The sequence below is a fragment of the Muscardinus avellanarius genome (genome assembly GCF_963383645.1).
Source record: "Muscardinus avellanarius genome assembly, chromosome: 10".
In the NCBI taxonomy this organism is placed as follows: Eukaryota; Metazoa; Chordata; class Mammalia; order Rodentia; family Gliridae; genus Muscardinus; species Muscardinus avellanarius.
In genome coordinates this window covers 62236091-62245622 of record NC_137796.1, presented here as the reverse complement: position 1 = coordinate 62245622, position 9532 = coordinate 62236091, and positions in this window count along the sequence as shown.

The window sequence follows — 9532 nt, the reverse complement described above, 5'->3', positions numbered from 1 at the left end:
GTGGCCACTGGCTCTCGCTCATGGTCCCTCTTTTCTTTGCATCCCCCAGTATCCCATCAGGCAGGCGTCAGGGCAAGACTTGAAGGTCCTGAGGTCCAGGGCTGCCAGCCGTTGGCAAGTGGGTCCTCCTCCTGGGTTGGAGACCTTGGGGTTTCCCCCTATTGTGGGCCACTGTCAGGGCCCCAGCTTCCCCTCGTCATCAGGAGCCATCGTCTGAGTCTAAATTCCTTAGATCAAGAGGTAGAGAACCTGCCCTCTGCGCTGACCAGGTTGCCTGTGGTCTTGGCAGTTTGTTATCTCTCTCTCTCTCTCTCTCTCTCTCTCTCTCTCTCTCTCTCTCTCTCTCTCTCTCTCTCTCTTTCTCTCACACACACACACACCTTTTTTTTTTTTTTGGTGGTACTGAGATTGAACCCAGGGGCATTTTACCTCTCAACTACACCCTCAGCCCTATTTTCTTTCTATTTTAGAACAGGTCTCATTAGGTTGATAAGAGTCTCACTACTTAGTTAGACTGTCCTCAAACCTGTGACCCTCCTGTCTCAGCCTCCCAAGCACGGGGATTACAAGCGTGCGCCACCACGCCCGGCTTTGTCCTTTATTTTGAAACAGGGTCTCCCTAAGTTGCTGAAGCTGGCCTTGAATCTGCAATCCTTCTGTCTCAACCTCCCACATCCTGGGATTCCAAGTGTGCACCACCACTGGGGGCTGGAGGCCTCCTTTCATTGCCCCTCCTCTCCTCCTTCCTCCTCCCCTCCCCCTCTCTTTGGTCCCCCCTGTGAGGTGTCCCACCAGGTGCCTGGCTTCCTCCCCTCTCTCCTCCTTTATCCCACCCCCTTCCCCTGGCTTTTCCCTCTGTCCTCTTCCCTCCCTCCCTCACCTCCTGCTCTGGACCCTCTGGGCCTCTGGCTGCTGGTCTCTCCTCCCTGCCCCCCCCCGCCCCCTTCTCCTTGTTCTCCCAAGATCTTCCTCCTCCTCCCTCTCCTGCCCATTTTCTCTTTCCCTTTCTCCTTTCCACTCCTCTCTCCCTTCTGTCCTCTTTTCCTCCCTCCTCCTCTCTCTCCTCTGCCTCTCCCCTCAAGGCCTCCCTGGGCTGGCACTGTGGGGCACACCTGTAAACCAGAACTTGAGAGGCTGAGACAGGAGGATTGCAGATTTGAGGCCAGGATAACAACCTAACAAGACCTTGTTTCAACATAAAATGGGGGCTGGAAAGTAGAATGCCCTGGTCCCCAGTACCACAGAAGTCTCCCCACAAGCTCCCCTCTGCCCCTGTGTGGTTCCCTCTCATCCTTGCCCTGTCTTCTCTCCTCCCCTCCCCTCACTGTCTCTTCACTCCTTCCCTCTTCCATCCTTTTCTCTCTCCTCTCAGACTCTCTTCAGAATCCCCTCTTCCTCTTCTCCTCCTTCCCACGATCTCCTCCTCCTCCTTCTCTTTCTTCTCCTTCCTCTCCCCTTCTCTCTCCTGCCCATTCTCCCCTCTTCTTCTCCCTCCCCTCTGTATTCTGCCACCTTCCGTCTCCTTCCTTTCTCTGGCTCTGAGCCAGTCTCCTCCTCCCTCCTCTCCCCCTTTTCCTCTCCTGGCCCCTCTCTGCTAGTCTCTGCCTGCCTCAGGAGCACCAGCACCCTCCTGGGCAGCTCTCTGCCCTCTGCCTCCCTCCCTTGCTCCCTCCCCTGCCTGGGTGCTGGAGGCTCCCAGCTCTGAGCAGGAGGTAAGCCTGGCCTGGGCAGGAGTCTGGCCACAGGAGCAGGGCTAAGAAGCCAGAGCCCTGGGGTGGAAGGAACTTTGTGACACCAGTTCTCTCTCTCTCTCTCTCTTTCCTGTCTGTTTTGGTCACTGGATCCCGCCCGGAGGAATCAGGCCCAGGAAGGAGGACTGGCTCAGAGACAGGAAGCAAGCTGCCTACAGACACACAGCATAGCTTGTAAGTGGCAGGGCCTGGGGCTGTTGCACTAAGTCTACACTGGGTGGGAAGGGACTGAATCCTGTTCTTTTCCCTCCTGGACACTCTGCCCTCTAATCCTCAGGTGGCAGGGAGCAGCACAGGAGGACCTCATCCACTTCCATTTTGCGGAGGAGAAAACGGGCCACCACGCTTCTGAAGACAGCTCAGCTATGGCGAGGATGAGCAGGACAGACCTTGCGGGAAGACTTTGGGGCTTCCTGTAGGGCACTTCCGGCAGCAGCAAGGAGCCAGTTCTGACTTGTGGGCCCTTGTCGCCACCTGCTGTCCGTGGGTGGAACTGCAACCCTGCTATAGTAGACACCAAAAATGTCCCAACCAAAATAAATTCCCGGTGAGGGAGGGATGTTGGGGGGATTGTTACAAGATTATGTAAAAATGAACACTTTTACTCCTAATATATAAACATCATACCCAACAAGCTCTTTGATGTGCCAGTTTACATCTTGGAACCGCATATGCTGTTCAATGAATCATTCAGTGGGTGGATTCACTCCTGCACCCTCATGGAGATACAACTGGAATGGCATTGTGGGAGAGAAAGAGATCAGGATTTGTTCTACACAAGTTTTCTTGGTAGACTGAATTTCCAGGAATTGGGCCAAATCAATTATGTTCCCTTTGCAACAACATTGTGATGCCTAGCTAAATGGAAGGTGGGTGGACTGACAGCTAGAGGCCCAAGAATGAGCCCTTTCTCCTCCCCATGGAGTCTCTCCAAGGTTAAGAAGCCCATTGAATTATTTCTAGAAGCCATGGTGTGGGGCAGTATAATCTTACACAATCCTAAAACTAGCATTTCATCTTCTAAGATTGTGCACCATACAACCACGTGTCTGAAACAGCTAAATGTGAGTATGAGAGCCTAACCCAGAAAGGGGAGCCTCCTGGCTGTCAGGGGACAGAAAAGGACATTGGAGGGGTGAGGCAGGAAACGGTCAGTGCCTTCACTGAGCTCTTAGACCTGAAGCCATGGGTCGGGAGAGAGGGTCCACGAAAGACAAGGGCTGATCGGGGGCCAGGACAGTGAAGACAGAGAGGAGGGCACATGGCAGACAAGGGCAGGACGTGGGGTGCAGGGGGGAAAAGCAGTGCCTGAGGTCTGGTCTGGTGGCATCTCAATGCTTCAGTCATCAACAGCCTCAAATGCCAAACTGAGGGGCTGAGATTTTGTCCTGGGGGGCACCGGAGGACCTCAGGGGGGTCAGCTGTAGTGTCAGAAGCCCCGATGAGGGGGATGGATGGGGAACGGGGGAGGCTGGAGGCTGGGAGGCCAGGGGGGAGGCTGGCTGATGGCCCAGGAGGAAGAAGATGAGGTTCAGTCTGGGCCTCAGTCACAGGGACAGAGAAGGGATGAGGCCCGGGTGACCCGGAGGGACAGGGATGGTGGTTCGGGGGCCAGGCCTGGGACAGAGCAGGGCCCTGCTCTGCGACGCCGGGCAAGTGGTGGTGCTATTCCAGAATGAGGATCCTGGAGCAACTGTCCAGGTGGGCACCAGGTGGGTGGAGATGTTGGCTTCCTTAGCAGTCCCTGGGGCTCCAGGAGCCAGAAGGCAGAGGCAGGTCTGAGCATGGCAACCAGGAGGGGTCTGAGCCGGCAACGGATCTGGGAATTGGTGAAGCAGGGCTTTTTGGAACCCCTGGTGTGGAGGGTGGGAGCTGAGACGCCAAGGAGCAAGAGGACACTGGGAGTCACGGGCAGACACAAGGCCATGCATAAAATGAAGCAGGAACATGGGGGTTCTTGCAGCACAGCTGGGCACAACTCAAAGACCCATGCACAGGGCAACACTGAAAGAAAGAAACTCTGAGCACCCATTTCACTGAGGATGATGGGAACCTCTCCAACTTGCATTGGGGCAGAGGGAGCAGGAACAACACGCTTTTGCAAAACCATTCACACAGATGTTTGCCTGCCAGTGTAGACACCATCTCCCGAACAATGACCAGGTGACAAAACACCTGGGCTGCCCCCAGCCAGGGGAACTGGGGGTGGGCGCCTGGGGTGCGTGGACGGTGCCTTGTTGTGGATCATACTGGACCTAAGCCCCCAGGTACCCTGGTGAGTAAAATAAGATGGTGAGTGAAAGCCAGGTGTGGTGGCACACGCCAGTACTTGGGAGGCTGACAGGAGGATTGCAGGTTCAAGGCCAGCCTCAACAACCTAGCCAGGCACTCATAACCTAGTGAGACCCTGCTTCAAAAAATAGTAATAAGCCGGGCGTGGTGGTACATGCTTGTAATCCCAGTACTTGGGAGGCTGAGACAAGAGGATCCAAGTTCGTGGACAGCCTCAGCTGTCGGGGCCCACTCGGCTGGACCGAGATGGCACCCAGGCTTGTTGCCAGCGTGGATTCAAGATGGCGCCTAGGCTTGCAGCCAAGTCATGAGACTCACAAGATGGACGTCTCCTTGAGCATGCGTAGTGTGCCATGCTACGTGCCTGCAGAATGATCAGTGACGCAGCACCTCGTGCTACCACCAGCCTGCCTATGAGAGAGTCAGAAATGTGCATGCCCTAGCTGTGGAAAGCTTGGGGTTGGTAGGGAATAGAGGGAGGGATTATGATGCTGATATATATTGTGCTTGCTGTACGCATTGTCAGACATATTAGAGAGATATTAAGACATATTAGGAGACATATTGAGACATATTAAGGATCCATCAAAGAAGAATTCATATTTCAGCTGAAGAGGTGTCTGTGTCGTTCTCTAAGCCCCTGCGGGTCGGAGTCTTAGGGGACGATACTCAGCTACTTAGTGAGGCCTTCCACAACTTAGTGACACCCTGTTTCTAAATAAAGAATAAAAAATATGGCTGGGGTGTATCTCAGAGGTATAATGCCCCAGGGTTCAATCCCCAGAACCAAATAAAAATAAAAATAAAATATGGCTAGGAATGTGTGGCTCAGAGGTAGAATTCCCCTAGACTCAATCCTTAGTACCACAAAATATATATTATATAAATAATTTTAAAAGGGGCCAGGAGTAGAGCTCAGAGGTAGGATTCTCTGAGTTCAATCACCAGTATCATAAAAACAAAAACATACAGCCAGGCATGGTGCCACATGCTTGTAATCCCAGCATTTTGGAGGCTGAGACAGGAGGATCGTGGTTCACAGACAGCCTCAGCTACTTACTGAGGCCCTTTGGAACTCAGTGAGACCTGGTTTCAAAATAAAGAATAAAAAAATAGGGCTGGGGGTGTAGCTCAGGGGTAGAATGCCCCTGGGTTCAATCCCTAGTACCATACACATACCCCAAAAAAAGCATACAAACAAAAAAAAAGTGAATGAATTCTACTGGGACAGGCAAAAATGAGAAGGGATCTTTAATAAGGATAGAGCCCTGGGGAGCCAGAAGGAACTCATATTGACTAGAATACACCACAAGATAAATGCTGGCTTGAAAGCAATCAAAAGTCTTACCAGGCCGGGCATGGTGCCGCACACTTGTAATCCCCTCGCTTGGGAGGCTGAGACAGGAGGATCACGCAGGTTCAAAGCCAGCCTCAGCTACTTAGTGAGGCTCTCTGCAACTTAGTGAGACCCTGTTTCCAAATAAAATACAAGAATATAGGTCTGGGATTATAGCCCAGAGGTAAAGAGCCCTTGGGTTCCACCCCCAGTACCACCAAAAAAAAAAAAAAAAAGTCTTACCAGGAAGCCAGATATGGTGGCATTCACCTGTAATCCTATTACCTGGGAGGTCAAGACAGGAGGATCATAGGTTTGAAGCCATCCTCAGTAACTTATCAAGGCCCTCCACAACTTAGTGAGACCCTATTTCAAAACCTAAAAAAGTGAATTAAAAGTGCTGGGGGTATAGCTCAGAGGTAAAATGCTCTTGGGTTCAACCCCCACCCCCCAAAAAAAATGTCTTAGAGGGGACTGTAATCTCAGTACTTGTTGAGGCTGAGACAAAAGGATTGCAGGTTCCAGGACAGCCTCAGCAAGTAGCAAGCCTCTCATCGACCTAAGGAGACCCTGTTTCAAAATAAAAATAAAGCCAGGTACAAGCTGAGTATGTTGGCACATACTTGTAATCCCAGTACTTGGGAGGCTGAGACAGGAGGACCCAAGTTCGTGGCCAGCCTCAGCTACTTAGTGAGGCCCTTTGCAACTCAGTGAGACTCTGTTTCAAAAATAAATTAAAAATCAGGCTGGGTGGGTAGCTCAGAGGTATAATGCCCCTGGATTCCATCCCCAGCACTACACAATCAATCAATCAATCAATCAATCAATAAATAAATAAAGCAAGCCAGGCAAGGTGGTACACACTTATAATACCAGTACTTAGGAGGCTGAAACAGGAGGATTGCAGGTTCAAAGTCAGCCTCAGCAATTTAGGCAGGCCCTCTGCAACTTAGACCCTGTTTCCAAATAAGAGATTTGAAAGTACTAGGCCCTGACTCACATTGCGGAGGGGCCCACCCTCGGCCCCTCCTCACTCCCCAGACCATGGTGTCTCAGGACCCCTCCCCACACACACTCCCGACACACACAGAGCGCAGTGTGGCAAATGTTCTGAGCGTCCCAAGGGACTGGCCATTCCCCATCTCAGTGTTTACGAGGGGGTCCCTTGAGCCACATGCCTGCTGGCAGGTTTATTTAGTTTTTGGTACTGGGGATTGAAGCCAGGAATGTTCCACCTCTATGTCCTCAGGCTGTTTTATTTCTTATTTCGAAAGGGGGTCTTGCTAAGTTGCTGGGGTGACCTCAAACTTGTGACCTTCCTGTCTCAGCCTCCCAAGTACTACGCTCCCAGGCTTTGCCACCATGCCCGGATTGCAGCGCCACTTTGTCTTTTTTCTGTGTGCGTTCCTCATCGCTCTTCCTAGATGATCCCAGAAGGACTCGCTGACGCTCTTTAGGATGTGTTCTCCACGCAGTTCCTAATCTTTTGTCTAATTTGCAGATGCTTCCTCTCCACTGTCATTTGAAGGCCCATCTTGTTATTTTTTAACGACCTTTGGGATCTGTATGTATCCAAACACATTCTCTGTAAGACTTTTGTGTGTGTGATGCTGGGGATTGAACCCTCCAAGCTATACCCCCAACCCTACTTTATTTTTGTGGTTCTGGGGTGGAAGCCAGGGGCCTTCTACCTCTGGGCTATATCCTCAGCCCTATTTTCTTTTTATTTGGAAACAGTTTCTCACTAAGTTGCTGAAAGCCTCACTAGGTTACTGAGGCTGACTTCAAATTTGCCATCCTCCTGTCTCAGTCTCCCAAGTACAGGGATTACATTTGTGCTCCACCACGCCTGGCTATTTTTCTTGGGGGGGGTGTACTGGGGATTGAACCCAGAGATGTTCTACTTCCAAGTTATACTCCCAGCCCTGTTTTATTATTTTTTTTTTCCAGGTTTGGGGATGGAACCCAGAGGCATTTGACCTCTGAGCTACATCCTCTGCCCAATTTTTTATTCTTTATTTTTGAAACAGGGTCTCACTGAGTTGCAAAGGGCCTCACTAAGTAGCTGAGGCTGTCTGTGAACCACGATCCTCCGGTCTCAGCCTCCCAAATGCTGGGATTACAAGCGTGCACCACCACGCTCAGCTAGCCCTGTTTTATTTATTTATTTATTTGTTTGTTTGTTGGTACTGGGGTTCCTGGAAGCCCTTCTACCTCCGGGCTATACTCCCAAACCTATTTTATATTTTTGAAACAGGGTCTCTTACGCCAGCACAGCTGGCTTCGAACCTGCGCGATCCTCCTGTCTCTGCCTCCCAAGCGCGGGGATTACAAGCGTGCGCCACCACACCCGGCACCCTGTTTTATTTCAAAACAGGGTCTTGCTAAGTTGCTGAGGTTGGACTCAAACCTGTGATCTTTCTGTCAGCCTCTCAAGTGTACTGGAATTATAGGCATGTGCCACCACTTTTTTTTTTTTTTTTTTTTTTTGGTGGTACTGGGGTTCCTGGAAGCCCTTCTACCTCCGGGCTACACTCCCAGACCTATTTTTGCATTTTTATTTGGAAACAGGGTCTCCTAAGCCAGCGCGCGGGGCTAGCTTCGAACCTGCGCGATCCTCCTGTCTCTGCCTTCCAAGCGCAGGGATTACAAGCGTGCGCCACCACGCCCGGCCGTGTGCCACCACTTTTTAAAGCTATCATACCAGCCAGAAAACCAGTTTGAGAAGTGTGGGGTTTCAGGACCCGCGGTGTGCCTGGGCAGGATGGGCTGGGTGAGCCACAGCACACCTGTCTGTTGGGGTGTGGAGAACACGCGCTCTTTGAGCACTGGCAGAGGAAACACCCTGGGACACAGGGGCCAAGCACAGAACAGGGTCCACATTTCTTCTGTGGCACAGAGGGGAAGATGCCTGGCGCCTGCCACCGTGCTGGCAAGCGTCCAGCGCCTCTCCTGCTGCAGCGCCGCGGAGCCTAGTGAGGGTGCGACCGCTCACGAACGCCTTCCGCATCCGCCACAGCAATTCCACTTCCAGTCACACGTGCCAAGGAAACCATCAGAGCACCGGAGAGACTATGGCTTTCACCGAGGGGCCATTTATAACTGTGTAAAACAGGAAGCAGGCTAGATGCCGGACACTTAGGGAGCAGTTTAATCAACTGCCATATGACACAACTGTCTCTCAGCAATTACGATGACGACAATGGCAGACATTTTCTTGTGTTTCTGAATAATATATTAAATGAACAGAATTCGGTAAAGCTTGTACATCATGGTGGTCTTATAGCCAAAACCAGCCACACTTGGCTGCTGGAAGCTGGAACTTTTGAAAACATGTTTCAATATATAGCCTTTATTTTTATTTTTCCCCCCAGTACTGGGGACTGAACCCAGAGGCGCTCTGCCACTGACATACCCGAGTCCTCTTGATTTACTGTTGTGAGGCAGGGTCTCACTAGATTGCCTAGGCTGGCCTCAGCCTCCGGAGTCAGTGGGATTGCAGGTGTGTACCACCTCACTTGCATGGCTGCAAACGTTTTTACAGACAAACGAGGGCAGGAGTGATACACAGCAGGGCCCAGCAGTCCTGTCGCAGTGCTGTGTCTCAGGTAAGAAGACCAGGACACAGAGGGCAGTTTGGAGAGGCTTCTATTTACATCATGTGGCCCTGACTTCACTAATCATTGCTTTCGGTGCTGTCCTGAAGCACTAGTGGGCTGTGGAGGCCGGCGTCCTGAGGGCCAGAGCTCCGCCTGCCGGGGCAGACCGGGTCAGACTCGAGCCCAAGTGAAAGGGCTGGGAGTGGAGCCTGGAGGCATCACAGCTGGCCGGGTACCACATCCTCAGTGGAGGCCGGGGGCGCCCTCAAGGGGGGACAGCAGGAAGGACAAGGTGCCGGGGAGCCTGGCTGGGGCCACACAGGGTGAGAAGGCCCAGAAGGGAGGCAGGGAGGCTGGAGAGAACGCGGCATGTTCCCAAGTGCGGGGTGGGCCAAGGGTGCAGTGGCCTGAAGCCCTGAGCCTGGGCTCAAGCCCGGGGCAGAGGGGAGCCAGAGGGCTGAGACAGTGGAAGGGCACTGCAGGAGCCCTGAACCCACCCTCTGCCAACAGCAACAGAGAGGTGGAGACTCGCCTGGCGGCCCACAGGCTCCTGG